The sequence below is a fragment of the Aptenodytes forsteri genome, unplaced genomic scaffold (genome assembly GCF_000699145.1).
Source record: "Aptenodytes forsteri isolate BGI_AS27 unplaced genomic scaffold, ASM69914v1 Scaffold284, whole genome shotgun sequence".
Classification (NCBI taxonomy): Eukaryota; Metazoa; Chordata; class Aves; order Sphenisciformes; family Spheniscidae; genus Aptenodytes; species Aptenodytes forsteri.
This window is the reverse complement of record NW_008794445.1, coordinates 305,199-313,702: the sequence shown is the minus strand read 5'-3', so window position 1 is coordinate 313,702 and position 8,504 is coordinate 305,199.

Sequence of the window (8,504 nt, the reverse complement as noted above, 5' to 3'; positions counted from 1 at the left end):
AGCAGATATTGCCTGGTTTCAAAGCTGTTCAGAGTATAGCTAGAACCAGCATCTCACATTATAAAGCAACACCTTTCTGGTGTGGGTTTTTTTCCAGGCAGGTTCAAAAAGTGGATAATTTTTTCACAAGTGTGCATGGCAATGTCCAATGATGAAGGAAACAAGAAAATGGGTGCAGAGATATTTTTTCTGAACTGGTACCAGTAGCAGCAAGGACTACATGCTAAATCCAAACCATTGTATGATAACACTTGACTTACGGCTCATGAACACTGGAATTTAAGAACTAGGTTTTATTTGTGGACTCGTGGCGATAGTCCAAGAGCTGACGTTCAAAAGGTGCAAGATTTACATTTAAGGTCCAGTTCTGGAAGGTGGAAGCTGGTCTGTGGCATACAGACCCGGAGTCAGAGTTTCCCTGCAATGCTCATAGGTGTTAGTTAAGCTACTCTAAATGCCAAAACACTGCCTAATTAATAATGTTAATGGAATCATGGAATAACTTACATTTGAAGGGACTTCTGGAGGTGATCTGGTCCAATCCCCACTTAAAGCAGGGCCAGCTTTGATCAGGTTGCTCAAGGCCCTGTCCAAACTAGTTCAAAGTACCTCCGAGGGAGTGTAAGAAAGGAAAGGTAGATCCATGCTGGGGGATATGAATTAGCATTTCAGAAACTGTTTGGGATAGCAGGGGAAGACACAGAGGGTATGAGCAAGAAAAAAACAACATGCTTTTGATGAAAAAATTGCTTGCTACATGCTAAGAGTGGGGTCGATTTTATTTGCTCAATGGGGATGTAGCTTTTCGAAATCTGGAAAAGCATTTTCGTGGCAAATAGCACATCACTAAGCATAAACAAAGCCTCAGGTTAGCATGCAGCCTGCTCTTCTGCCATCTCTTCCAAATACCATTGTCTAAGAGAAAGGAGAAAAAAGATACTTTGATAAAATAATAGATTTGGAGTTCTTCCTATTTGTTGCCTGTTTGAGTGATTTCATCTGTTGGGGCTATGGGAGGTTGGTAGAAGATAGTGTTTTCAAATATTTTCTCCCAGAAAAGTCTAAACTTACAGTAGAAAACAGTGTTACATCACAAGTGACTTCATTATGGTCCTGCAATGTTTCTCTCAGGACTTCGGTGCTCAACTCACAACTGTTGGCAACACTGAGGATTCAAGTTCTTTTGTGCTGCCCCCTTGCAAGAAGAATTAGATAGGATGCTAAATATATTAAGATTAACAGAAAATCTCAAACAACAGGTAGTACCAGAGGTACGGTGGAGGATCTATCCAGAAGTGTGCCAAAGCAGTCATTTAAGTTACTTCAGCCAGCAGGCAACAACTTTTTCTACAGGCATCATTTTGAATTAGACTGACCTACATTTTAGCTCATTTATAGTTCAGTGGGCAGTGCAAGAAACCGCCCCAATTTTTCAGAGTTGGACAGGGGGGTTCAGCACAGCAACTGTAGCTACAGAACAAAGAGTATATGAAAGAGGGTTAAATTCAGATGAGGTTGTGCTATGGAAAGGGGGCTTTGCTTTGCAAGTGCTCTCACTCATTATCAGTAGAAACATCAGTTCTAACTGTCCAGCTTTCAATACAGGAACAGGCTTAAATCTTCACCACAATTTGTCTCACAGTATGCAGGCCTCTCCCATCTCCTCCTGTAACTGACCACAAATCAAACTTCAGCATAATTGAAAGAATAACTCTAAAACATTGACCTTTTTTCCTTATAGGATGTAGGAGAAGTTGAAAGGATTGCAAGTTTATACTCAGCACTAAGTTCTCCAACCTCCCATTAAGTCATTCATCTCTAGTTGATTCCTCCAGCAAGTATTAACTACACAGATGATCCATTTATGCCACTGTGCTCATTCGCTATGTGCCTTGTAAGGCATTTGTCTCTGCCTGCTAACAACAGGTCTTCTAGCATTTCAAGGAACAGACACCAGGAAAACTGAGGGCAGAGGCTGAAACTGTGACCATTCAATTCATCACTTGGGAGCTTAAAACTAAAAATCTAACCCACATACCACAAAAATGATCCCTAACAAAAATAGACCAAAAAACAGGAGTTAAAAGTTCCAAGCATTTGCTTAAAAATTCAAATCTACAGCTACATTCTGCTTTCATGATTTTCTTCCAGACAAAAGGTCAGAAGTAACTAGCAAGTATTGAAAACTGCCTTCCACATTTTATTTCCACCCTCAGCCATTTGGGTACTGGTTCATATTTCTTCTAGTAATTACTTGTACACCTTCCAAGATGCAAGGGCTACAAAGAAGAAAGAGGTATAGAATGAAGACATAATGATAAAAAGCTTACTTGGCCCACCTTGGATTTAGAAATTAAACTTTCCTTAATCATTGCATGCAGTGAAGTCACTGTTTTCTTATGCCTTCTGCACAGCCAGAGGGATTGTATAGCTTTATCCAGACCTTATTCATACCCAATGGTTGTGGTGGATTTGTCGTTTCAACTATGCATGCTCTGAGAGTAGAAAGCTGAATTCATAATGAACTTCCAATGCCATCAAGGAGAAAATCAACTTCATATGCTGAAATAATGTACAGAGTATTTTTGCCTTGTGCCTGCCTACAAAACCGTTTCCAAAGACAGCAGGAGGGAGATAAGTCTCATATGTATAGAAAAACAACAGTACACTTACCATGCCTCTCATACCCATCCATTGTTGCAAATTGCCTCTATAAAACACACTCCGCCACCTCACTGAATAGCCAGCTCAGCCTTCCCTTCCTTCCCACTGGGTAACCTAACCAACTCCCCCACTTCTTCACCCCTTGTCAATCATGATGGCCCAGTAGCTCCAAAATGCACTCGAGAGATACACATCACTTCCAGAATATGGTGCTCAAATGTGTCTAGCAGAAAATTCATCTTAGCCTCCAGATAAGACTGAAAGATATTAAATATTGGAAAGGTGGCATCTTCTGATTATACCCCCTCCTCTTAGAGCCCCACTTTCCCTCTGGTATGGTTCCCTCTACTCCTCTTACTCACCTTCAGTGGGAAGCATAATCCCAGTTACTCCGTTGCGGTAGAATTGATTGAGTGATGGACAAGCACAAAGTAACTGTATCAGGTCAAAGTCAGATTTGAGATTATTTCATTTTCCAGACAAAAATCCATTTTCACAACTGAGGTTATTGACAGCACACATGATCTGCCAAATAAATGAATGTAGATCCCAGACTAAGCTAGATAAATCTTTGCATCCACATCTCTTCTAATAGCCCCATTTAAGGTGTAAACTTGGAAACAACTACTGTCGCGTGTTCAAAATATGTTCCATATTTGTCCTAGAGTTTGTTTATTATGGGGGAGGGAAAGGGGAGAAAAAGCACTTTCAAAATGCTTTCCATTCCTGAAGACACCTCCCAGACTGTTATTAATTCATCAAGACTTACAGCATTTTCCTTTTTTTTACCTCGTGAAAACAAACTCATCACTTCTCATTTTTCTCTGGATGTTTTATTGGCCAGAAATGTGACAGTTTTATGAGGCACTTTGGACAGCCATTACGCTGCTGACAGATGAAAATAACAACAGTACCTTATAGAAGTGAAGTACCAAAATGATGTGCACTAATTAGCTAGCTTTAATTCTCACTACATACTCTTTAATTTAATGAGTACCCCCTTATCTCCCCATCTTACAGAAGAAGGAACAGCAGCCCAAAAGAGATGAAACCTCCTGACCCAAAGTCATAACAAATTTGAAATACAGCTTGAATTTGAACCCAGGACTCTGATGTGACCGCCAGGCTTCCAAATACATGATTCCCCTAGGGGAAGGAAGAAAAATTGAAAAAACCCAACCCGCTTGGTCACTCTGAAATCCAGCTAAAAGGCTTCCTGGCACCGTAAGGAGAGGACTGTATGGCAACATGTCCATAAAGCCTTTTGTTTTCACACTGTAAGCTTCGATTCTCAGCTTGGTCAGTCTGATGGCAAGCAAAAGACCATTTCTCTTTAACAATTGCTCAGTGGCCTGCACAAAACAAATTGGTTGTTATCTTGATCTTACATGGAATGGAAATTGAACAAGATAACCATTACAGCTGTGAGAATAACTTACAGTGATTTATATACTCAGTGAATCAAAGCATTTTTCTCCTTGCAAAGAAGTCAAGGCTTGCACTAAAGAGGGATCCATTGGAATGGAACACCCCCCATTCTTTCCCAAATGCAGATCTTTTGTTTAGCTGTGTGAAGATTTATGCCTATACAATGCAGTATAAACATAAGCAATGCAAATTTCATCTGTCTTTGCCAATGAACTTGATAGCCACTTTAGAGGGGGGCAATGAGCTTATATTAATTTCAATAGAGCCTGGAATTAGGCATCCAACAAGAATTATTCTGATGGTGTTGATATTCAGTATTTCATGACTGATCAAAGATGTTAAAAGGATAAAGGGAGTCTCCCTCTGAAGATCTGCAGGGAAGGTTTTTTCCTTCAAGAGCATAATATTAAAGCATCAAGATTAAAGTGGCAGTTGTTTACTTTTTACCCAGAAGTTCTGCAAAGCACCTTGAAACATTTGTGCTTCCTTCCTGTAACTGGAGCTGAGATAAGCTTCCAAGTCTTGAAATTGAATTGCCATCCTCTGGAGGGCTTTAGAGCACCATCTGTTTTTCACACTGTAAAGAGAGGGTGTCTGTGTCAATCCATTTTTAATAGCTGTGATTAGTTGTGTTTCTTGATTCAACAAATACTACTCATTTCATTTGGAAGGAAGGAGCAAGAAAGGGTAAAGAAAATGTACTAAGAACCTTTAAGCCTTTCATGGTCCACATGAACCTTGCCTCAGCATGACTTTTAGTCTCCCAGTACCTTAATTTTCTACAGGTGGAATGAAGGTGCTCAATGCTTTCTGGCCCTACTTCCCAAAGGAGAAATTACATGCTTCAGCGTGCAAGAAGCGCCAACTTTCCCTTTCCTTTTTTGTCTGCCTGATCCTGGACTCTGTTAAAAAACCGCTGCCTGCTGTTATGTTAGGGCTACATCTATAATATTATGTTCAAGTATGCCCAGAAACATTCAATATCTGGAGCATGGTTAGCTACGCTAATAAATGGTCAAGCAGGCTACTTCCTGGCAAACCTTGGCCTGTGCAGCTAGTTTCCAGGCACGGTTGGTCTGATTCTAGCCAGGCCCCTTGCAAAGGATGTAAAAGCTGGAAGCAATCTCCTAGGAAGGTTGAGTGTCTCATCTGTTGGTGAAGAGGATAGAGATGCTTCTAACTGGGCAACTCACAGTTCATTTGTGTGTTCATGAACCTTGGATGTAGAAAGAGTTAGTCAATTGCTGTTTTCGAAGATGGGAAAGTCTAAGAGTTTAAACCAGTAGATGAAAAACATTTTTTTCCAATAATAAGTAAGTCAGTTGCTCTTACTCAATTTCATTTTTGTTCTTTTGAGTTACCATTTTCTAAGTGGAATGCAATAAAGAAGTGGTAAAAGAAGTGATAAAATTAAGGCTTGACAGTTGTCTTAAAGTGGTCAGGCTAGCATTTTACCAAAAAGATATTAACTTCTTTTGAGAGATGATTGCAGTGGTGTGAGGCCTTCAGGTCAAAGAAATTTGAGATTGAAGTCACCAGTCCTATTTCATTTATCGTAGATGGGATGAGAGCAAATTCAGAATGTGCCAGAAGGTGCTAATTTTAGCAACCTTGCCTATCCAAAGAGCAAACAGCTGTCGGTTAACCAAATGTATTCTTTCTTTATCAGTCATCAACACAATGAAAGGAAGGATGAAACAATTTGTCTGCCAAAACAGACATACTGAGGCTGCAGGCACATGCAATACAACCCAAGCACAAATCCCAGGCTGAGCAGTATGAAGAGTTAGCAATCACAGCCTGCCACTTCCACTATTCAAGAAAGCTCTGGTGACTAGCTGTTGACAAATTGGAAAGGATTCAGAGAAAAAATGCAAGTCTATTTCAGTGAGAGGATACGTTGCCTTCTAGTAAAAGGCTTAGATATGTTCATTGTACCTGGGTCATTAAAAGAGTTGCTAGATCATGACCTGAAACTACCTACTGGGGGAATGGGAAAAGGTTCTGACAGTAAGAGGTAAAGTCATATGTCCAGATACCTGACTAAAGCTAGACAAATTCAGATTAGAAATCAGGTATACTTTCAGAACATTGTGATCAGGGGGACAATGTACTGAAGGATGTATGGATAGTCTATCAGTTGAAGTTAAGATGATGTAGCCTTAAAGAGCTAGGTCAGCCACAAAAGAACAATTCTGATGCACAAATTTCTAGACGTACATCTCTGCTACAGCAGGCCTAAGGTTAGGATCAAAAGTAGACTTGTAAACGACCAAGTAAAGGCAAGTCTCTTCCCCCTCAACAAAAAGACACATGCTCACTGCCACTGGAATTTTAAACCAAAATAGGTGTGATCAGAGACCCTTAAAGTATGATCCACCTGACAAAACATAGACATCTAGTATCATGGTAACCAACATCTTTGTGAGACTATTTTCTGTCATCTTTGAAAAGTGGTGCCAACTGGGAAACACGCAATGACTGGAAAAAAACCCCAAATATTCCCCCATCTCTAAAACAAAGGGAAAGGAAGAGGATTCAGGGAACTATAGTTCAGTCAGCCTTCTTTTAGTTTAGGCGGAGACAGAAAAGTAGACAGAGACAGACTCTTCTCAGTCATGCCCAGTAACTGTAAAAGAGTCAACGGGCACAAATTGAAATATAGGAAATTCCACTTAAGCATAAAAAGAAAACAACTTTATTGTGAGGATAGTTAAACACTGGGACAGGTTCCCCACCAGAGGTAGTGGGCCCTACATCCTTGGGGATATTCAAAACCCAGCTGGACATGACCCTGAACAACCTGTTCTAGGTGACCCTGCTTGAGCAGGGGGGTGGACTAGATGAACTCCAAAGGTCCCTTCCAACCTCAGCTATTCTGTGATTCCTTAACTCAGATCCAGCATGTTAGAGAAAGACAGCCAAGGCTTATCTGGGCCTTGGAGTATTATCTCTCTCTGCTCATCTATGTAGGCACCTGAGACCCTGCCAAGGGAGACCCTAGCCGCATAAAGAATGACTACAGAGCTCTGGAGGTTGGAGTGAAGGGCATGGGAACCTAGCTGGTGTTTACCTCAATCCTGCCGATGAAGGAGAAAAATAGATGTAGGAGCAGGTATTTTGCAAGTCAATAGCTGGTAATAGAGCTAGTGTTGCAGGCAGGGTTTCAGATTTGTGAGTATAGGACTCTCCTCTGAGGAACAAGGACTGCTCAGGAGACATGGGATCCACCTGACAAAACAGGACAAGAACACCTTTGCCAAAAGACTTTCTAACCTAAGAAGGAAAACTTTAAGCCAGACTCGTTGGAGGGATGACGTGCAAAGAGAAGTAGGGGCACAGGTAAGTGTCTATAAGGGAGTGCTCAAGGGACCGTATGATTGAGGGAGGAGGATCTCTTTCAATAGAAATCAGTGTGACTGGGGGACAATTAAAGTGTCTATGCACAAATGCACAGAGCATGGAACAAAGGCTTTGTTTGCATACAGAAAAAATGCCATACCATACATAACTCCTCCATACCCCAAATGGCCTTATTTTTCCAGATACTTAGTGTTCTGTGTGGGTCTTTGCTGAAGGAAGAATATTTGTTTGAACATCTTTTTTGCAGATATGAATAACAACTATTGCAGTTATGAGATGAAAGTGTATAGAGAAACACTGGGGGAGAGCAGGCAATAACAAGTATGCTTGTTATTTAAATATATTTAAAAAAATAAAATATATTAAAAAAATTATACTTGTTATTTAATAACAAGTATACTTGTTATTTGCATCGAGTTGCGTGTTCTGTCTAAGTCATCCTGCTGAAAGCATCTTTGAACTGAATCACTAGGTACACATGCATTCTGCCTCCATACAATACCTCCCTTGGAGAAACTGGGAAACTGAATTTCTTATAAAAACTTCAGGCTTCTGCTTTGGGAAGACACAGTGTTTATACAGGGATTTATAACTTAGGGCTAGATGACTCATGCCTGTAAAAATACATAGTTGAAATACAGATGAAGAGAAATTTAATCCAAACTAGAGTAGGATTACTGGCTCTGATAAGCCTTCGTGTTAAGAGAGGTGATACAGCTCAATCCCTCCTAGGCTTCTGGCTTTGCCAGTGTTTAAGCAATTGCCTTATATGAATATATGATATACCAAAAGGTAACAGGCACAAGATTAGCTAAAAGAGAGTAGTATTATTCCCCTTCATTCCTGGCTATCAGTCTCAGTTTAGAGGCAGGAATTTCCAAACTGCAATTGTTCTAGCATCACCACTGGATGATGGCAGTGATGACTACAGCAACTCATGGATTCATAGAATAGTTTGGGTTGGAAGGGACCTCTAAAGGTCATCTAGTCCAACCTCCCTGCCGTGGGCAGGGACATCTTCAACTAGATCAGGTTGCTCAGAGCCCCCT